Source organism: Balaenoptera borealis, assembly GCF_965194805.1.
Source record: "Balaenoptera borealis genome assembly, chromosome: 13".
Taxonomy (NCBI): Eukaryota; Metazoa; Chordata; class Mammalia; order Artiodactyla; family Balaenopteridae; genus Balaenoptera; species Balaenoptera borealis.
The window spans coordinates 53,961,905-53,985,378 of NC_138870.1; the positions used below are offsets into that span (position 1 = coordinate 53,961,905).

Sequence of the window (23,474 nt, forward strand, 5' to 3'; positions counted from 1 at the left end):
ATGATGGGAACCCCAGTCCCACTGGCAGAGCAGGCAGCCAAATGCTGGTGTCCGCTGAAATCACACACTAAAGTTAAAGAAGGGTCTGGAGAAATGTTCAAAGGGTCAAAAACCAAAACTATCCTGGAAAAAATCTTTTTCTTTTATACACTTCTTGACTTGTAAGAATCAGTCATATTCTTTTTTTCTGGGATAGATTCCTGACAAGGTTTAAAATACATATCATTTTTCCAGTAAAAGATGTACAAAACAAATGGGATCAAGGCTATGGCTTTAGGAGGTAGTGTGTTAATCACCAGCAAGTCCTACGAATTGCCATTGACAATTCTGTTGGATGCTGAGTTAGTGGATACTGGTTACTTTGCTCTTGTGTGAAAGTAATTGTATTTCTGTAGAGGAGGTGGGGCAGGGGTGGGGTCTGTACTTAAAAATTATCAAGTGTTGCCTTAGGTTAGAGTTTCTGAAGCTTAAAACTCTTTCTTTAGAAAGAACATCTATTAATACAGTTTCTAGTTATGAGGGCTAAGGACACCAAAGGAATGACAGGGGAAGGGGATTTAGGGCTAACAGGTGGTCCCCAGACATACTGGCTGAAAGAGAGTTCACAGCTAAAGTGTCATATGTGGGTATTACTGTGTTTTCCCCATCCGTGCTATGTGTGGAGTGTTGTTCTGGAACACTTAACAGTTCTAGCTATGGCCATAAGAAGTGACTTTAACAAGACATTCAGAAGAATAGCCCGGCTCTTTTACTGGTTCCCCAAGTCACTGACCTGCTCGAAGAATCGGAAATCCAAGTTGCTCTGGAGCCAAGGTGGAGGTAAGCTATCTGAGGCTAATGCTTCATTTGAAATACATTTTTTTGTTACTAAAATGGAGCCTCCCTCAAGTGGGGGGCGGGGGGGGGGGGGAATAAAGCTCTTAAAGCCTTTAAAACGTGTTATTTAACATGGTTATCTGAGAGAAAATTAAGAGAAAGCAATTTGAAGGTGAGATATTAAAAGCCATGAACATTTTATAATCCAATTTATGCTTTTTAAGCATTTGGGTTCGGAGAAGTTTTCTAGAGAGAAATGGAGAATGTTTAGCTTTAAAAAGCAAATTAAAAAATAGCTCTTATTTTCAATGAATCTCAATTTGCTTGTGGAATTAAAATACCTTAGAATAAACAAAAAAGAATAAACTAATCAAGTGCATTCCCCTCCTTTTCCTAGAAAACTAAAAATGTTAATGGACCTCATATTTCCTTGGGTCAGTCTCTACGGCATATTTTAGTCAAGTATTAATGTAAGATTTTAAAGCACCTTAAATATGCTGCTGCGTAAAGCTCTGCATTTCTGTCCAGTCCTGCCTGGCTGGAATGTGAGAGGGTCAGGGGAGAGGGGGTTGAGGGAAGAAGGTACCTGATGCACCTTCTGCAGAGCCCAGCTTTCACCTTCCTACTCTGCACGTGGGAGGAGGGCTGGACACGCCACCTTGGACCAAGGTAAGCACCTTCTCTTCCCTCACAAGTTTCATCTTGCAACTGACTTAAAATTATAGTTATGGCTTTTTGATACCCATGTAGCTCTGCATCTTACGTAAGTGCTTAACATTTACCCCTTGTCTGATGGATAATCAAACATAATCTGATGATCTGATAGATGACCCAGCACCAGAGCCTCCTTTAATTAGCACAGAAATGACTGTGATCTGTGTTCACCAAGGAAGGTATCTGATTAAAAACTTTACAAAATGTAGGGCCTAATAAATGTCAATCATCTTTTTTTCCTTAAACTGATATTTTCTTTCATTTCTTTTTCACTATCAAAATATGTATTATCTAACTTAATAGTTTAAAACTCCCTTGGGGTTGTGTGTATATGTGTGTGTGATCCCTCAGATATGGAATAGCATAATTTGGGATGTTAGAGCTTCAAGGGAACTTAGAAAAATCATCTTCTCTGATCCCTTCATTTTAAAGATGAGTAAACTGCCCCCAAAAGGTTAAATATCTTAACTTCCAACACTATTACATGGGAAGAACTAGAACTTTATCGTGAATCATCTGATTATTTGTCCAGTGCTATTTTTACCACTCCACAGTGCTGCGGTTTGTAAACATCAGAGGATGTGAATATATAAACCCTCACTGAACTCAGTAGTTCCCCCCCACCGCCATATCCTCAGTTTCGCTTTCTGTGGTTTCAGTTACCCGCAGTCAACCTCAGTCAAAAAATATTAAATGGAACATCCCAGAAACCAACAATCCATAAGTTTTAAATTGTGCACCATTCTGAGTAGCATGATGAAATCTTGCAGTGTCCCGCTCCTTCCACCTGGGATGTGAATCGTTCCTTTGTCAGGTGTATCCCACCTGTTAGTCACTCAGTAGCCATCTGCGTTATCAGATCAACTATCACAGTATCACAGTGTTTGTGTTCAAGTCACTCTTATTTTACTTAATAACAGCCCCAAAGTGCAAGAATAGTGATGCTGACAATTCGAATATGCCAAAGAGAAGCTGTAAAGTGCTTCCTTTAAGTGAAAAGTGAAAGTTCTCAATAAGAAAAAAAATATCATATGCCGAGGTTGCTAAGATCTACAGTAAGAACAAATCTTCTATCCATGAAATTGTGAAGAAGGAAAAAGAAATTTATGCTAGTTTTGCTGTCACACCTCAAACTGCGAAAGTTACAGCCACAGTGTATAAGTGCCTAGTTAAGATAAAAAAGGTATTAAATTTGTACAGTAAGGGGCTACGCTGGTGGTACAGTGGTTAAGAATCCGCCTGCCAATGCAGGGGACACGGGTTCGATCCCTGGTCCAGGAAGATCCCACATGCCGCGGAGCAGCTAAGCCCATGCGCCGCAACTACTGAAGCCCGTGCACCTAGAGCCTGTGCTCTACTACAAGATAAGCCACCACAATGAGAAGCCCACACGCAGCAGCAAAGACCCGACGCAGCCCAAGATAAATAAATAAATAAATTTATAAAAAAAAGAATTTGTACAGTAAGATATTTTGAGAGAGACCCCATTCACATAATTTTGATTACAGTATATTATAATTGTTCTATTTTATTATTAGTTATTGTTAACCTCTTACTATGTCTAATTTATAAATTAAACTTTATCATATGTGTGTACATATAGGAAAAAACATAGCATTCCATGCTATCTGTGGTTTCAGGCATCCATTGGGGGTCTTGGAACATATCTCCCCTCTGCTCCCTGACAAAGGGGTGGGTCTACTATATTTTACAGATAGCCTTCATTGGTGGATAGAAAGTCTGGTCATTTATTTTTCCAAAGCAATGCTTGCTAGTATTCTTACTAGTTTGGAGCCTGTTTCCTACAATCTTTTTATTTACCGTCTGATGAAGTAAAGTCTTTTGTTGAGATATTCTAATGAGAATTAGAATACCCCATTCTAATGAGATTATTAAAATACATGACTTACAGAATTATAGCTCCTCAAGAGCAAGAACTATCTTTTATTCTTTCTCCAATATTTAATAACAGTGTTGTGTATAGTGGGCAGTTAGTAACTATTTGTCTTACTGAATTGATTTATGAGAACAGCCGTATTGGATTTGAGCTGAATGAGATAAAAGAATGAATTTACTTTTAGAAATCTGCTAATCCCTGGAGACCCTTGCTCCAACCTTCTGTGTAGATTGATGGATTGTGGCCACCTACAAAAGATAGCTCAATATCAGGTCACCTCTTCGGAATTAAACCTTCTGTCATTCATCAGTATCCTACAGTCATCTAAGGTTGCCACAGAAATGTGCCAAGTGTTCCCTAAGTACCTCTATCCCAGTAAATCCCACTTGAAAACTTAAATGGTCTCAAGACAAGACCAGTGATTGATATTTTAATACCACTAATGAAGTGAAGGCTCCCAAATAGCTTTATCACCATGTAATTTAACACAGCTTAGCTCACTCTCCTTCATTTCTTCTCTTATCTCCCCATCTTCACCTTAGAAAGCAGTAGGTTACACCAAGGCATGAATTAGGAAGAAATATAGAAAGTCGACAAATCTGAATTCAATACATATTTTAAGCATGTCAGTAATCTGCGGTCTTGAAGGGAAAAAATGGGGAGAGGTATATGAGAAAATCCACATTCGGTGGCCTGGAACCATTTCTAATTGAGCTGAGGAACCGCAGCTGTGTATGAAAAAAATCCAGAGCTCAAGTGTATGGTAGTCCAGTGGCAAGAGCACAGGACTTTGGCGTCAGGCCTTGCTTTTGTACCAAGAGCTGCGTGACTCTAAGCAAGTAACTTAAATCTCCCTGACTTGAGCTTTCTCATCTGTAAAATGTACGGATTAGACTTGATCTTAAAGTTTCCTTCCAGTTCCATGAATATCATGAACCTAAGATGGAGCGATATAGACAAAATCAGCTACATGGTTGCTGACGAGAGCAGAAAGGTGGGAGTTTTCTTGAAGTTGAATAGCATGTCACCGTGTTATTCATCTGCAGGAACAGGACTGGCATTGTTAATTGTCATTATATCTGAGACCTTATGTTAAATCCTGTTTAAGGAACTTACATACCAAATGTATGCATGCTCTTTTTAAAAATAAATATCTAGACTCTCCATATATAGGGATGAGCCCTAAATTTTAGGCTCCTACACATCGAAATTGACATTGTTTTATGTGTACCTTTCTCCAGGGCACTTTGGTGTTCCCATTAGTTATCCTGGTCATTTAATTTTGATGGCAAAGCAATCGCTTTCACAGCCCAGCTCTTCATTCCATTTTCCAAATCATTACAAATCTCCAATTGAACATTGCTTCCCGGACACCTCTTTGGAGACAAAAGCCTGTCCTATTAATTAATTTTTTTTAATAGTTTCTCTTGGGAGTTCCCTGGTGGTCCAGTGGTTAGGACTCCATGCTTTCACTGACAAGGGCGTGGGTTCAATCCCTGGTCAAGGAACTAAGATCCCACAAGCTGCACAGCGTGGCTGAAAAAAACATTTTTTTTTTCTCTTTAATTCCTTCTCATCATGTCTCATGAGACAACCAAACTCTCCCTCAGGATGGTCAGAAAATCAGATCTAGAAGACCTAGCTATTTTTAGGTGGGTCTCTGGGGGAGAGGAGATACCAGGGGGGACTTTTTTACACTGAAGGTGGGTTCTCCCTCTTGCCCCCTTTTTACCCCAGATTTTAGCAGTTAGCTCAGTGAGACTTGATGACCTAGTGAAAGTCTGTTGCTTCATGTAAGAAGGCAGATGTGAGCACATCTGGCATACACGTAAAACCACCTCCCTCCCATGGAGAAGAAGACAAAAGGGGCAGCTGCTCACCAGACAGCATCCCATTTGTTCCCAATATTGCAGGGCTCTTTCAAGGATAGCTCGTTAGAGGAGGAGCCCTGATAAGGACGATCCCCCTTCGAGGTGGGAGAATAGAGGGTAGGGTATAACCTTCTAGTAGAACGTATTCTCTATCAATAGGGCAACAGGCAGGCCCATGGGCTAGACAACTTCACAGAATCGATAAGGCCTGTCTGCGCTTGGTGGAGTATAACAGTGAACTCTCTCTGACTCTATGTGAGAGGGAGAAGCTTGACACAGATGTTAAGCTGCTTATCTTCCCTCTGCCAGGAGAGAGGAGAAGGTTTAGATGCAGAACAGAATATATTTGCACACACACAGAAGAAGAGTTTTTACAGATGGTTTAAATAGTAACTCAGGCCCTTAACAATATTATCAAGCCACGCTCATAAAGAGAAGTCAATACTTATTCATCTCTGAGAAATGGAAGCAAAGGATGGGAGTCTCCCACGTTCAGTGAAGTTCTCTCTCCTTTAGACGGATGAAACACTCTCCCCCTTGTGTTCTAAAGCATCTCTCGTGACTTCCCTGGTGGCGCAGTTGTTAAGAATCCACCTGCCAATGCAGGGGACACGGGTTCAAGCCCTGGTCCAGGAAGATCCCACATGCCGCAGAGCAACTAAGCCCTTGTGCCTCAACTACTGAGCCTGTGCTCTGGAGCCCGCGAGCCAGAACTACTGAAGCCCACGCGCCTAGAGCCCGTGCTCTGCAACGAGAGGCCACTGCAATGAGAGGCCCGCACACCGCAACGAAAAGTAGCCCCCGCTCGCCACAACCAGAGAAAAGACCGCCTGCAGCAACGAAAACCCAACACAGCCATAAATAGATAGATAAATAGATAAATAAATTCATTTAAGAAAAAAATAAAAGAGTCTCTCAAATGAACAATGATTCATGTCCAGGTTCCTCAAAGTGGCCTATAATTCCAAATTGTCCTCAGTGGAGTTATATCAGGAGGTTGTGTAATTTTATTGAAAGATAAGCCCATGAGAAACTGGCTGATTGTTGGTCAAAGGTAAAGATACTGCTTCTGAGTGTCTCAGCCCTCAGCCTTAAAGAAGCTGCCCCAACTGCTGACCCAAGAATCAGTAGCCTCATGGCAGGTGGACTGCGTAAAGAGAAGCTCTCTCCCAAAGCAAATTTCTCAGACACAGATGAGGCTAAGGAACATTCTCAGAGACGCACAATGTTTAAGATGTTGCACAAGCAGACAGAAGACAAGAGGGTATTAATAGCCAGGTTTCACCAGAAGATAACAAGGTCTGGTTAGAACCCTGAAATCTCAGTAGACAAATGATAAACCTAACACTGAGCAGAATGCAGATTCAGTGAAAAACCAATGCATCAGAGAAAGAGAGGCCTTCAGCAGACAAGACTGCCAGGGTCTCAGGGGTGCGTGTTATTCCCAGTGGAAGCAGCAATGGTTTCAGCAAATCTCAAAAACCTCCAAGTTGTCCTAGATTGATCAGCCTTAGCCTCCTGGAGACAAACCTGTAAATCCCACAACAAGGGAGACCTCACACCAGAGCAATCATGAGTGTCTCACCAAAGAAATGATAGAGGTGGTATAGAACTGGAGGGAAGGGTGGATTTCGGGACAAATGTGAACCAAGCAGTGTTTTGATAAGTGCAGAGCAAGACTGTGTATAAAGGGATCAGCATCAGGTCTGGACTGCAGAGAGGACCTAGGCTCCTGTTTCCTGGGAAACCACAAAATTAAGGTGAATGTGGAATGTCATGTTCAGAAAAGCCTTCTCTGAAGTAGTGCACCTAGATGAGAAACCACAGCTGTCTTTTTGGGTCAAAGTGACTTAGATTCTCTAAGCAAGAGCGTGATGTTTCATTCTTCCTGATATTTCAATCAGCAAAGCTTCTCATAGGCATGGCTTGGGGGATTTCTTGGGGGTCTTTATGACATGTTACAGCTGCAGTATGGGAGAAGCATTAACACTATCTGTTTATCTTCCCAGACTGATGAACAATAGAGAGTTTAACTTCCTCAGTCCTAGCTAATTTGCACTATCTCATTAGTAATTGCTGTTTGGTTTGGTTTGGTTTTTTAATTTACTTGGGTTGGGTTTTCGCTTTCTGTTTTTTGTTGGTACCTATCTCTAATTCTTCCCATATTTTTCAACAACCTTTCAACACAGGTTTACATATAATGAGACAGTTTAGACAGCCTGTCACCTCCACATCCCCAAGGCACCCCCTACCCCAGAGCACTCTTGTGCCAGTGTGGGCAGGTTGTTATTCAAGACCCGGCTGAGCCTTTATCCTGGGAATTTCCTTTACCTCTTTCTTGAGTTGGGTCACCCACTTCTCATATCCTATTTCTTCTTCACTCTTTGTTTACTCCCTCACTTCAGTTTAGAACATCTAGTAGCTTTCTGTAAAAAGGCTTTGTGAAAGGCATTTCAGGTTTTGTATTCAGAAAATTCCTAATGAAATGCTTTAGAGTAGGCCTTTAAAAAGTTCTTTATTTAACTAGGCACCCACTGGGCCCTTTCAAACTGGAAATGCATGTCTCTCAGTTCTGGGAAATTTCCTTGCATTATTCCTTTGATAATTCCCTACCCTCTTCTGATTCTTCTGTTCTCTTTAGGGATATCTGGCCTCTTCCCAGGACCAAACAAGTCCTGGGCAATTATCTATGAACCTAACTAAGAAACTCCAGGGAGACCAGAATTCTTTCTTTTCTGTTTTGCAAGACTCTTAATTGTATAATTAGTTTAGAAAAACAGAAATATCAGGAAATAAAAGGACTGAAAAGTATAAACATTAAAACACAATTCATTGTAAACTCTTCTGACTCATAGTATCTGAGCTGGGCTGTTATTTGCTTTGGTACAGTTCTGTGAAGAAAGAGTTTTCTAGACAAATTACTTGAGAAGAATGTAGGAAGGAAGGATGTTAAGCTGGTTAAGAGAACAAACTTCTAAGTATTACTTCATTATATTATTTTTACTTTATTTTTTTAAATGAAAACAGTTCTTAATTTTTTTAAATTTAATTAATTTATTTATTTATTTTTGGCTGTGTTGGGTCTTCGTTTCTGCGCGAGGGCTTTCTCTAGTTGAGGCGAGCGGGGGCCACTCTTCATCGCGGTGCGCGGGCCTCTCACTGTCGCAGCCTCTCTTGTTGCGGAGCACAGGCTCCAGACGCGCAGGCTCAGTAGTTGTGGCACACGGGCTTAGTTGCTCCGCGGCATGTGGGATCTCCCCAGACCAGGGCTCGAACCCGTGTCCCCTGCATTAGCAGGCAGATTCTCAACTACTGCGCCACCAGGGAAGCCCTATTCCTGATTTTTTTAATCTTAGTAAAATAAAAACAGGTGGAAATACATTTCCTTGGCATGGTCTTTATACATCCCTCAAACTAATTCTCAACGTCAATGACGATATATTCCCATTAAAGTCAGAAATAAGACAAGGATTTCACTATCACTATTATAATAGTATTGTTTTAAATGTACCATAAAATGCAAAAAACACACAAAAAATAAGAGAACATAATGTGACCTAAAATTTTTGGAAAGGAAAAGGCACCCATTGTCATTATTTGCTCCCCATGTGCTTATGTATATCAGGAAAACTCAAGAGAATTAATTAATTGAAAAGAATTTTAGAAACAGTAAGTGATCTTATCTTAATCTATTTGCAAATCTATAATTCCAAAATTAAATTTTGCTTTATAAAAATAATAACCAAGAAAAATAAGAAAAAATTTTCTATTGGCAATAAAGGGACAAAATATCTAAAAAATAAACCTAACAAGACATGTAAGACCTACAAGAAGAAAACTTACACGTTTTACTTAGAAACATAAAAGATGACTTGAGTAAATAGAAAGGTATCCCTTACTCTCAATGAAAGGATTCAATATTTATAGACATTTCCCCTGAACTAAGTTATAATCTTATTGTGATGACAAAGTTAAAAAAAAAAATGGGGGAGGAGTAAAATAAAATGATTGTGAATTTTATCTGGAAGATTGAACATGGACAAATATCCAAGAAGATATGAAAAAGAAAATACCCTACCAGATATTAAAAGATACTAGAAAGCTGCTAAAAACAGTGAAATAGATCTGGAGGTATTGTTGTATTGATACGGAAAGATAAGAGGGAACCAGGTTGCAGGGCAAAATATATGTATAATGCCATTCGTGCACAAAAAAAAGTGTGTAGATACACATTCAGACATATCACACACATATGTAACATAGCTATAAAGTTTATATCAGACTTCTAAATATTAGTTACTCTGGAATGTGAGATTGGAAGTTTGGACAGGGAACAATGGAGAACTTTTCCTTTTACTCTCTCTGTTGTTTTTATGGTTTAATTTAAAAGATTAATTATCCGTAGCTAATGAGAACCAAAAAAAAAAAAAAAACTAATTAGTAAGTCAAAATCTTTTGCAGGATGGATTTCAGTTCAGCACATTCTATGGTTGGCAGAACATTCACTGGTCTTTGATGTATCCATCATAAAAGATTCTGAGTTTGATAGCTTATCTCCTTCTCTGGGACACCCAACATAAATTAGCACTTTAAATTCCTACAGCAAAGAAAACTGGTTAACTTTATTGAACCATTGTTTCCAAACTTATTTGAATTTAATTTTGGCCTCAGCGTCTTTACTTTTATTGCCTTTGTCTCATTAGTACACCTGCTAGACACCAAGGACATATTCAAGAGGAGATGTGGTCCAGAGGGGAGGATGATGAAAGATAACAGAAATGCCATAGTATGATGGAGATACTTTTATCACCAAACATATCATCTAGAGGGAACATAATTTGGGAAGTGCTTGCCAACTCATTACTTTTATTCTATAACTAGAAGCTTGAAACCCCAAGAGGTCACAAGATTGACTGTACATGGGTATATGATTTGAAGCCCTTTCTTCCACCTCCCTCCTATTATTTTCAAAAATATATTAGCTATTAGGGCAAAAGAATCAGATGAGTGTTTACTCGACAAGAGGTCAGGGAGACTGATTGCAAAGGGCCATGAGAGTTGATGGAAATGTGTTACATTTTCATTGGGGCGGTGGCTACCTGGGTGTGTGCGTCAAAACTTATCCAACTGAAAATCTGTGCGTTTTATTCTACGTAAACTATCCTGCAAGGAAATTTGTTTATATATATATTAACTGAAGAGGTTTAAGGTCAGAGCAGCATTGTGGTAAAAAGCACTAGTGTTGGAACCAAACTGCCTAGGTTCATAATGCCAGCCCCACCACCTTCTGCGTGTGACCTCCGTCAAGTTCCTCATTCCCTTTGTGAAATGAGGATAATAACAGTACCTCCTTTGCAGCGTTATTGATGAGGATTAAGCGTGTTGATAGGAATAACACATTTAGATCAAAACCTGGCACACTAGCACTGACTAGATGTTAGCTTCTATTTCTAGTCATAATGGTGCTTTCAAGAAAGCTGCTAATTTTTGATCCTTTAAAGGAAAAAAAAAAAGAAGTGTCGTGTGTTCTCCAGCTGGGAGCCTAGATATATGTGTTAAATGTGAATGTAGTGTTTCACGCCTCTGGATTCCTGATACTATTCCTGCTAGCCAAAAAGTATTGAGGCCATTACTGAAAAGAGGGCACTGAAAGAAAAGAGAAACCAAAAGGACTGATTGAAATTGGGGGTGTTGGTGTAGCCTCTGGAGAGTCTACATTAAAGTCTTAGAATAGATGGACCTTAAATGTCTACGGGCCCAGGAACAAATGCAAAATTAAACAAGTGGGAATTTTCAAAGAGGCTTAATAACTTGCCCAGGTCACACAGCTGAAAAGTGACATAGTCAGGGGAAGTGCATTTTGGTTTCATCTATGCCTTAGTGTGCCATCCTGGGTCTCTTCCCCCAAATAGTGGGAACACAGCCCTTTCTATTTGCTGGGTTGATTCATCTCCAGAAGAGAGGAGAGGTCTGTGAAATTACGAAAAGCTCAACTTCCGAAGCTTCAAAATTTTAATTTCATACTTATAAGTTCTTTAGAAACAGCAAACTTTTTTTGGCACACCAGGAGGCATGAAAACAAATGCCTTTGGAAATGCACTGTGTTTCCTGTGACATGGTTTTCTAGACAGATCTGGAAAGTTCAGTCAAAGTAGAGCACCTTTGAAAATACCAAAAATCCTATGTTACAGGATGAATCTTCTCCAGGCTCAAAACTATTCTTTCTTTCTGTCTCTTTTTTTGAGAGCATATAAAATAAAAACAGAAATTGCAACACAGCTTCTGTTCTCCAGATGTCAAATCTGTTATTTTCATCTCAGCTCCTGCTGGGGGACATAGGGAGAAATTGGCAGGGACCCGCCTTCAGCTTCTTTTAGTCACCAAGGCCCCAGCACAGTGATAGACCCATGGTAGGATGTGCTCAGTGCTTTTTTTTTTTTTTTTCATGCTGATGGCATTTTATTTTAGTTTATTTTTAATTTTTTTATTTTATTTAATTTATTGGCTGCGTTGGGTCTTCATTGCTGTGTGCGGGCTTTCTCTAGTTGCGACGAGCAGGGGCTACTCTTTGTTGCAGTGCGTGGACTTCTCATTGCTGGTGGCTTCTCTTGTTGCAGAGCACGGGCTCTAGGCACACGGGGTTCACTAGTTGTGGCACATGGGCTCAGTAGTTGTGGCTCGAGGGCTCTAGAGCGCGGGCTCAGTAGTTGTGGTGCGCGGGCTTAGTTGCTCCGCGGCATGTGGGATCTTCCCAGACCAGGGATCGAACCCGTGTCCCCTGCATTGGCAGGTGGATTCTTAACCACTGCACCACCAGGGAAGTCCCATGCTCAGTGCTTTTGATGAAATATGTGGTTAAAATGTTTTAACCCCACATCCCACCCTCTCACCTGGCCCAGCAGGCACACAAAAGAATGTAAACATGTATGCACACATACACACAGCATCTAATCAAGTCTTTTGTTAAGACCATTTTTAGGATTGGACACCATCACATGGTTTGGATGATTTGCCAAGAGAATTGACAACTCATTCGTGAGAATGACTGTGAAAGTTGTGTCCCAGGAGTGCCAACTCAAGAAATTAAGAGACTGGAAGTCTCCCACACTCTCACCCCCAAAACTATCCTCTCGGCTGTGATTTCCACAGCCATCCACCTACTTGGTTTCAGCTAAAGAAGTTGGGGATATAGCAATTTCTCTGTCCCAGTAGGAGTTAAGATGCAACAAAAGATTTACAGAACTAATCCTGATAATCTGGTTCCCTGGGGAAGACAGGAGAGAAAGGATATCCTCACTTCCCTTTCCCTCCCGCTGCTTTGGGTTGCTGAGCCTCTCTGGGAATCCAAAATAGTGTTGCTTCTAGACCAGCTGCATTCTCCAAACCCAGGGTGTCAGGCACGGGGATGTGGGGTGGAGCAGTGGGAGCGGAGTGATGATTCAGTCCAAAGGAAAGGAAGATGCCTGCATTTTTTAAACCATTGCCCTGTTTTTCCTCTGAAGTTCCATCTCTGTTCAATTGCTTGAAAGAATGGGCTTCCTTGTTCAGGCACTGCCATGTGGATAAAGATGTCCCCTCTGGTTCCAAAAAACTCCCTCCTTGCCCCACAAGTTTGCCAGCCTTCAGCAGGAGTTCCCAAATTTGCATATGATCCAGAGTCGCTTATAGACCAAGACCAAAGACCCTGAATTCGGGGATGGAAGAAACAAACTCCAACAAACACAGATGTTTTTAACAAAGTGGCCTTCACCTCAGGCTGATCTGCCCACAACCCAGTTCCTGAGCTGGTCAGGTGACCAGTTCAGGGAGGAACTGGAAAGCTGGTGGTGGAAGGGAGGTCCCAAGTGCCACCAGATTACTGTTGTCACTTGCTAGCTGTTCTGGCTTCGGTCATTCTTCCTTCCTTCCTTCATGTTCCCAGCCTCCGCCAGAGTGATGTTTCTAAAGCACAAGTGTGCTCCCATCACTCCCGAGTCACACACTGTTCTGTGGCTCCCTGTTGCTTACAGCTTTGTTTCTGAGATGTTGTTCTGCTTCTCGCCTTCTCCTGCACCACTCACCTCCAGAACACCTGACATGACGCTCCATGATGTTAAGGTTCAGGGTCTAAAGAGGGCGCAAACGCTTTATTTGAGAACCACTGAATTTTTATGGTGCCGACTCCTTTGTATGGCATTCAAGGCCCACGTCAATCCAGCCCACGTGGCCAGTCCCATCTCCACACACTTCCTGCATCGCATCCTCTGCAATAACTACATCGGCATGCATATTGTGCTCATATGCAAACTCATATGCCTGTAGGAACCCAGGCGTGACTTAAAAAGGAAAGGGGTCAAGTGTAAGAAAAATGGGAAATGGGGGAACTCTGGCAACCTGAAGAGCTCATGTTCCAGCTTCATCCTCTTCATCCAATTGCTGGGCATCAGGTCTTAGAAGTTTTTTTCTTTTTTCAGTGCAATTCTTTTCTTTTTACTACGATATAATTGACACTAACATTATATTAGTTTCAGGTGCACAACATAATGATTTGACATTTGTGTAGGTCTTAGAGTTTTGAAAATCTTTTCATTCATCTGCTCATCAAACTTGCTCCACACCCATTTCAAAATATTTGCACTTCTCTTATGGCACTTGTTCCCATCTCGTACTTCGAATTGCAGTTATTTGTGTACATTTCTTACCTGCTTTCTAGATTGTGCATCTGAAAGGGGCTCTAACCGGAAGGTCACTTCCTTCTTTTCAGGAGCTCTGAAAGCATCGCCTCTTCTTTTTCCTCCTTTTTTCTCTTTCACTTTTTGGCAGGCCTGACTAGCGAAGCCATTCCTGGGGCACGGACGTCTCTTGTCCTCATTGCCTTTTTGGAAGAGACATACACATTCTTCCACTTCTTCTTTTTCAACCATTTTAAGTCCCCAAAACTCAGCCTACTTGCGATCATAATGAGCCTCAGCTGTGGAAAGGGGAAACGGGCTGGCAGGTGGCAGTGGTGAGTGTGGGCGAGATTCTGCAGACCCAGAATTTATTTGGCTCTGCACTGAATTTTTTCAAAGTCTACTTTTCTACTGTTCTCTGCTCTGGAGTTTCTTCTCTTCCTGGTAGGGTGATCAGGAACATAGAGATCTGCTGTCAGAACCAACTTGAAAATAAAGATCAATTAATTCCTCACTGCCACTGTGATGTATGTAAAAGGAACAGTTGAAAGAGACACGACCTCAGCTCACTACTTCTGCCCCACAGGCTGCAAACAGCCACAAGTGTGAGTAACAAGCCAGGTGAACAAGGGAGAAAAGTCTGTAGTGAGCTCATCTCCCAACAGCTACTCATTATTCTAATTATTCGGAGGACTGCAGCCACTTCTCAACGTGAGACCACAGGTCCTCCTGCTTCAGAACTTCCTGGGGTGATTGTTAAAACTTTGCCTCCTGAACCCCTGCAGCCTAAGGACCAGGATTTCTGGAGGAGGGGCTCTGAATCTGCAGCTTTAACAGGCTCCCCAAGTGATGCTCATGCTGTCCTGGTCCGAGACCCGCTGAATTACACACCCCTGCCCTCGGGTCTCGGTACGTCTTCCACACTCCACCGCCAGCAGAGCGCGAGGACCAGGAACATGGCTTGAGGTCAGACCCTGGCTTGGCCACATATTGGTAAGAAAGCAACTTCACCTCTCTCTGCCCCAGCATCTTCTTCGATAAAATAGAGTGATAATGACTGTACTTATTGCTTAGGATTGTTTTAAGAATTATATAAGTGAATGCTTATAAAGTACCAGGTTCCTGGCTCAGTAAATGGTAGCTCTCATTTCCCAATCCAGGGTTTCCCAAACATCAGTCATTCACAGGCCATCGTTGCAATTTTTGCCACACTTGCATAGGCCTCTACTAGAATTCACTTAATATTTTTTACTAAATAACATGCCTGTTTTACTTAGCGTCATCCTAAGAAATAATATCTGGAAAATAATTGACTTGATGTACTATTATATTTTTTTACACATTAAAATTAGTACATAATTATGGAAAATTTAAAGTGTTGATTTTAGTTACCACCATGGTAAGTCTACCGCCAGCAGGAAACACTGATTGAATTCAACTTCAGTTCAGGAAGCTGAGACTCAGGTTAAGTGGATTTTCAAAGGTCATACAGTGAGCTGTGGGCAAAGCCAGAACTAGAGGAATTCAGGTCTCCTTCTAACTAGGGCAGTGCGCCTTCCTCCACATCAATCTGCTGGTTCTAGAGTGTTCTTAAAAGGCACATTGAAATGTATTGAAAAGAGAACATTCCTTCGTGAGTCTGATGTTAGTAAACAGAAAGAACCCTTATACATTAAATCGGCTACAAAGGAACGCTCACTTTAGCCTTAAGCAGAAGAAGACATTGAAAGACATTTCATCCCTAACAGGCCCTAAGCGGGCGCTGAATAACAACACACTGATTCTGTTCAGCTGGGACTCCTGGTAATGCTGTAGACAGGCCTCTACCTGTGTAGGGACAGCTGAGGGCAGGTTCTAATCCCCCTCACAAGCTCGACCTCAGGTAAGTTACTTAACCTTTCTGAACATCAGTCTCCTTGTCTGTAACATTCTCATAGGGTTGTTGGAAAAGTTAAGTACCATCTAGAGAAAATAGTACGGCAGGAGTGGGGTGCTTTTCTTTTACTTCACTGTGTGTTTTTAGAGATTGAATGATCATATGCAAGGAAATACAATTAGCTTTGAAGCCAGAGCTTAAAAGGAATAAGGCATAGAAAACCTGCTACACTGAGGGGTTAGAACTTTAATGTCCTTCCTAATCAAATGAGTTCATAATTCTATGTATCTTTAATACAAAATGCAATTACTTCCCCAAAGTCAAGTGTTCAGGAAGTACAATTAAGCACCACGTTAGGCTAATTGGTAGTTCTTTGCAGGGCTTCATGTTGAAGGTACAGTGGGTCTCTGATTTTCTTTGAGAAACCATTCATTCCCTGCTTGCAGTTAATCCATGGGTGGATACATGACCCAAGCCTGGCCAGTCAGCAATTTCTAACATCTAGACATAGACATGTAAGTCCATCCAACCAGAGTCAGTCCTGGATCTTTCAATGGAACTTAAGAAATCAAGAATCACTCTTTCTGCTAGATGTAGGCCAGGAGTTGCTGACAGTCATCTTACCACCCTGAAAGGAGACCTTCCTGAAGATGAAGCCATCACAGAGGGAAGGAGAGCAGAGAGATGGAGATAGATCAAGAGCCAATGAGCTTGTTTGAGCTCCTAGATCCAGCCATACCTGAATGTAATATATGCTTGCACTTATAGGCAATATCATTGGTTTGCAAAAATACAGGGAAGCCTAACCAACAGATTGTTCTCCCAAATTATTGCTATGACAAGCAAAGAGAAAAGATAAATCTCAAGGGACTCGATCTTCATATCTTACGGCAATCTGGCTTGGTGAGAGGTTTTCTCTCAAGTACTATGCATATGCCCTGCTACCTGAGACTCTATACTGTACCCTTTTCTACTAAGCTACTCCCATCTAAGAAGAGCTTAACCCCATAACATAACCTTGGGAGTCAACCACAGTCAAGATAATTAACACATCCATCACTCCCCAAAACTTCCTCGTGCCCCTTTATAATCCTTCCTTTAACCCCTCTTGCCTCCACCATGTAACCCCTAATCTGCTTTCTGTTGCTGTAGATTAGTTTGCATTTTCTGGAAAGTTATGTACATGGAATCTTACAAACATGTACTCTTTTTGTCTGGCTTCTTTCAGTATAATTATTTTGAAATTCATCTGTATTGTTGTGTGTATCAAAATAGTTCCTTTTTTTAAATTTGCTGAATGGTATCTAATTGTACCATAATTTGTTTATCCATTCATCTGCTGATGGACATTTGAGTTGTTTCTAGTTCGGGGCTACTAAAAAATAAAGCTGCTGTGAATATTTGTGGACAAGTCTCTGTATGGACAAAGTCTTCCCTTTCTCTTGAGTATATACTTAGGAATGGAATGGCTGGGTCATATGGTAGCTGTATATTTAATTTTTTAAGACACTGTCCAACTATTCTTTCCAAATAGTCCTACCACTTTACATCCGCATCAGCAGGGAGTGAGAAAGAGTTCCAGTAACTCCTCCTCCCCAACACGTGCTATGGTCACTCTTTCATTTTAGCCGTTCTAAAAGGTGTGTAGCAGTATTGCACTGTGGTTGCATTTCACTTGCATTTCTCTAATGACTAATAATGTCAAGCATCTTTTTATGTACTTATTTGCCATCTGTATATCTTTTTTTTTGGTGAAGTCTGTTCAAATCTTTGGCCCATTTTTTAAATTGACTTTTTACTTTCTAGTTATTAAGTTTTGAGATTTGTTATATTTTCCTGTTACCAGATATGTGATTTGCAAATATTTACTAACAGTCTGAGGTGTGTCTTTTCATTCTCTTGACTGTCTTTTGAAGAGAAGAGGCTCTTAATTTTGATGAAATCTGACTTACAATTTTTTCTTTTATTAATTATGCTTTTTTAAAATTTTTATTTATTTATTTATTTATTTATTTATTTATTTATTTATTTATTTTTGGCTGTGTTGGGTCTTCGTTTCTGTGCGAGGGCTTTCTCTAGTTGCGGCAAGTGGGGGCCGCTCTTCATCGCGGTGCGCGGGCCTCTCACTATCGCGGCCTCTCTTGTTGCGGAGCACAGGCTCCAGACGCGCAGGCTCAGTAGTTGTGGCTCACGGGCCTAGTTGCTCCGCGGCATGTGGGATCTTCCCAGACCAGGGCTTGAACCCATGTCCCCTGCATTGGCAGGCAGATTCTCAACCACTGTGCCGTGTCTTATCTAGGAAATCGTTGCTAACCCAATGTCATAAAGATTTCCTCCTATGTTTTCTTCTAGAAATTTTGTGGCTTTAGGTTTCACACTTTTAGATCCATGATCCATTTGGAATTAACTCTTGTATATGGTGAGAGGTATGAATTGAGGTTTATTTTAAAATATGCAAAAAGCATATGAATGTCCAATTGTCCCAGCACCATTTATTAAAAAGATTATCCTTTCTCCACTGAGTTTTGTACCTTTGTCAAAAATCAGTTGACCAAGTATATGTGGGTTTATTTCTGGACCCAGAAATACTCTTTTTAAATTTTTTTATTGTGGTAAAATGTATAAAACAAAAAAGTTGCTCTTTTAACCATTTTTACATATACAATTAAGTGGCATTACATTCACAATGTTCAACCATCATCACTATTTTTTCCAAGATGAACATTTTAAAAATCTCACTTTCTTCTTGGAAAAAAACTTGGAAATTTTGAATTGCACTTCATCACACTCCCAGATTTGTTTTAATATGATGTTGATGCTTCAGAAAGATGAACCATATTTAGCCTGTAGCTTTGTGTGAATTCCACGGTATCCCTCCCTCCCTAGGTTGTGCAAACTCCACTTCGAGAATCTCAGAGGAAATCAGAATTTACAGAGACCTCCGAGGTCACCTAGAAGCGCCCCTTCGTTTTACAGATGCGAAAACTGAGAACCCAGATCACACGCTGGTAAATGACAGAGCCAGCTGAGAAATAAGAAAGGCTATTTTTGTGCTGCTGAGGGTTTTGTACCAAATCCTGACCACCTCTCTCTATGCGATATGGCTTTGGTGAAATGAACTCTCCTCTCTGCCTCGGGGCAGAAAACTGAAGCAAGGCCACCTTCCTCAGAGATCTGACCTGAGAGTTTAACCAAGGGATAAAAATACTTCAAAGTCGACAACAGGGGGCGACCAGGGACAGAAAAGCACAGCTACTCGGGATTTCTAACCCCAAGAAAGGCGGCCACTGGGAAGAGAATGCTTAGAAAGAGTTCTCACGGGTGGCAAGGACGACACTGAACAGCAATTCGTGCTCTCAGGAACCGCGGATTTTCAGTGCAAATAGAAAACTGTCCCACTAATGGACCTGGTTGACGAAGGCAGCCTCACTTCTTCTCCTAATTCTTGACTATTGTTGTAAGGGGTTCCTTTCCCCCAAACACTGGGAATCATGACCTGATATATTGTATGAAGTGGGGTTTCCTAGTATTCTTGGAAGTAGTTAGAAACCATTACCCAATCAATCACCAGCCCTGCTCATAAATGCAAATTTTCTTAACGGGAAAAGCACAGGGCTTTCTTCATCAACAATTATAATAGCCATGGCTAACTCTCTGCAGAGGCCTGCTATGATTCTGGGCATCATTCTAAGCACTTTTCATACTTATCAAGTCAGTGCAATGGGGACTATCTTACAGAAGAAGAAATGGAGGCACAGAGAGGTTAAATAAGTTGCCAAAGGCCACACAGCTCGCCTAGACCATCTGTGTCCAGAGGCCTTCACAACTGCAATACAGTCATCTCTGATCAAGACTGTCGTCTGAGAGATGCTCCCTTGACCTCTTGTAACCTGATTTATGGACCTGGTTGTGAAAGTTTGACAGCCCTGATGAGCAGAGCCGCTGAGCACCCTGGTGGCCGGTTGGAAAAGGGCGTGGAGGGAGGCTTGGCCTCCTGGTGGGCTCTGAGTCACACAGGTCAGGGGGGGCTGGCCTGCTCAGCCTGTCACCCTCAGCTGTCTCTCTGTGCTGCACACGGAGCCGGGTCTCAGAGATGGGAACTGCGATTTATAAGCTCTGGGGCAAAATCAACTTTCAGGTGAAGAAAACCCACATACCCGGTAGGTTCCCCTTGCTTCTGACAGTCTGACAGCACCCAGGCTGCCAGGAGGATTGTCTCCACGTTGGTTCAGTTGTTTGTGCCTTTGATGTTACAGAAGGACCCAGCTGGCCTTTAGGGCTGAGGATAATAGCTTCAGCGGGGCCTGTTGTTTGGGTTTCTTGTCATCTGAGTTCGTTTATAAGCCAGCTCACAAGTAAGCTTTATTCCTTGTAGGCCAATGTGCTTTAATGTTGCATGAGTTAAACAAAGAGTGGTGACAGCGAACCTCTGCAGCTTCTTTCTGTTACAGGACAGTTCAGGAGGTTTAATTTTCCATACCAGATGGAACAGTAACTCCAGCATTATTTTGACCAGTTATAAATATCTAAGACATGTGTCTTGCCGGCCAGATTCTTCCTAAAAGGATTCAAGGACCTCCAGGCATTAGTCCTCAGTTCCTAAGTCTTTCTTGAGAAGTGAGAGAAATTGCATTCGGGCTCGCAGTGTAGATGGGGAATGGTGGGAAATGTCTGGTGATGGGGGGCACCTGTATAATCAGAGGAGTTTCCAATAGCTTCAAAAGTTGGTAGAGCTTTATTAGCAAAAAAATCTAAATGAGGGTTCAACAGAAGTTAAACAATAAGTAAAAGAGGGGTATCTCCCACTTTTCTCTTGCCAGTGACTGAGAGATTACCCATCCTGAGGCTAGTAAAGGCCTCTGCAAAGTTGGGGGAGAGCAGGAGGTGGCTCACAGTGTGTGTGTGTGTGTGTGTGTGTGTGTGTGTGTGTGTGTGTGTGTGTGTGTGTGTGTGTGTTTGTTTGTTTAGAGTGAGAAGGTGAGAAGGGCTGTAATGGATCCAGAGGGGAATTCTCTAGCTGGTTTAAAGCCATGAGCTGTCCCGTTTCTCGCCGTGAGCAGCAAGATGGCAGTCTTTATGCTAAGCTATGGAAAACATTGCCGGGGCTGTGTGTCTGCCACGTGACCATTTTATTGCTATTGTCTAGAGGTTCTTACAAAACCAATAAGCGGTTGTATTTCTAGAATAGCTTGCCTGGTCCTCAGGCAAAGCATTGCCATGTTTGATCATATCTAAGACACCATCAATCGTGATGTTTTATGAACCACTAAGAAAGGAGAATGCTGTCAATTATATGATATGCCATTCATTGTAAGACAGATGCTCATTTCAGAGATGTTTACATATTAAAAAAAAGTGTCTTTCAGTATAGATGCAATTTGGTAGATAGCCTACCAAAGTTCCTTCTAGTCTTGTCAATCAGTGCTTCCTCATAAGAGTATTTCCATCCCATTAAAACTCCATTTACAAGAAGTGGATAAAACTTTCCTGATGCTTGGGTTTTGCTTTCCCTTTTTTCAAGTATGCTTTTCATAAAAGGAAATAGTGGGCCTGCAGTAGGCCTGACATTATAGTGATAGAGATTTAAATTAATTATGAATGAGAAACAAAAATACATCAAAAGGGAAAATGTTTCCTAACGTCATTAGTGAATTTCCTCCTAGAATGGTTCCTGGAATAGTTGACTAGCACACGGCTCTCTAATTTGATTTGCCTGTGTTGGGTTTATTACCACATAGACACATGTAAATAATTGTTATTATTTATGTCAATCTAGTGCTCAGATAAGGGAGAGCTGTGGAGCTTTCAAAAAAAAAAAAAAAAGGATAGTGCACAACCTTGGAAGGGAAAACAATGGAATAAGGGATTGGGATGTATCCCTGCACTTTGCTCCACGCTTGTCTGACTTGGCTTCTCTATGCCATGTGCCAGGGCTGACCCAATTGTTTTCTTGAAACTTTCTCCTATCTTGACTTCCTTCCCCACACTCTTGCTTCTTTCTCCTCTTGCCTCTCTGAATTTTACTTCTCAGTCTTCTTCAAAACATCCCTTCAATATCAGTGATCTTTCCTTATCCTAGTTCTCACTATAGTAGGAATAGCTGCCACTCTGTGTGAGCTCCTATTCTAGAACATTCTAGGACTTAACATGTTACATCATTTTAAGGCTCGCAGGAGCATGGTGAGACTCCATCATGCCCTCTGCTCACAGAGGGTAACTTGAGCTTCAGAGTGGCCTAGTAACTTGTGCAAAGCCTCACAGCTAGTAAGAGATGGGGGCAGAGTTCAAATCCAGACGGTCTGACCAACAAACCGTGCTCCTTCCAGTAGGCCACTCTCCTTCTGAGGCAGCTCTCAGTCACACCCAGATCTTCCCATACAACTTGATAAGCTAAATGACTCCCCGTCTCCAACACCATCTCAGCTCTCCTTCCTGAACTGCAGACTCACATACTCAGCTACTTACTGGACATCTTCCCTCATATTCCACTGGCACCTGAACCTCAGACTGCCCAGAGCACACCCATTCATCTTTTCTACTGGTGTCCTTACCATCCGAAAGGCATCCGCTGGGAGTCATCTTAGGGTCCTCTCGCCCCATATCAAAATCCTGACGAGCCTAGTTTGCTAGGGCTGCCGTAACAAAACAGCACAGATTGGGTGGCTTAAACAGCAGAACTTTAGTGTCTCCCAGTTCTGGAGGCTAAAAGGCCAAGTTCAAGGTGTCGGCAGGTTTAGTTTCTTTTGAGGCCTCTCTTCTTGGCTTGTAGGTGGCTGCCTTCTCACTGTGTCCTCACATGGTTGCCCCTTAGTCTGTGTCCTAATATCCTCTTCTTATAAGAACACCAGTCATACTGCATTAGAGCCCACCCATATGACCTCATTTTATCTTAATTACTTCTTTAAAGGCACTATCTCCAAATATGATCATATTCTGAGCTATTGGGGGTTAGGTCTTCAACAAATGAATTTGGGGAGGACACAATTTACCCCATGACACTAGCTTTTAGGCATCTCTCAAATTTGACTTTCCATCTTCATCCCTGATGCCAGCCTTTTAGTTGAGGACTATGCCACTTCTCACCATTAAGGTACTCTCACCATTATGAATATTATAAGTAATTTATTTCTGCCTACAGAATTGTATGAGCTCTGTATAAAACACAGAAAAGCACAAATAAAAAAATAAAATCCCTATAATCGATAACTGACATATATCCTTATTTTTTTCTATGTATATATTTTTAAACACCAAATCATAACATATATTCTCCTTTATAATTTGACTGTCTCCTTTAAGAATTTCTCATGCCATTGAGTATTATTCTGCAACATCACTTATTGATCATGTCACAGTTATTGCATCACATGGATGCACCATATTAACTGACTTCCCACTGTTGTACATTTGATTTGCTTCCAAGTTTTCACCATTACAGTGAAGACCCCTGTTCATAAGTCTTTCCTCACATCATGATTATTTCCTTAGGGTAAGTTCTTAGGAGCAGTGTTATTGGGTCAAAGTGTTAGTACAGTCTGAACATTTTTGATATATGTTCATGTTCACAAATTGCCTTCCAAAAGAGCCTGTTTCAGTTTGTACTCCTGCCAGCACTTTTTTTTTTAATTTAATTTTATTTATTTTTTTAT

At 41.4% G+C, this 23,474-nt stretch overlaps 1 protein-coding gene across 2 annotated transcripts in view; it reads left to right on the plus strand.

Moving 5' to 3' along the window:
• TBK1 (TANK binding kinase 1) overlaps positions 1-23,474 on the plus strand; it is an 80,829-nt gene that overhangs the window by 43,929 nt on the left and 13,426 nt on the right. The gene's annotated exons all lie outside the window — the stretch shown is intronic.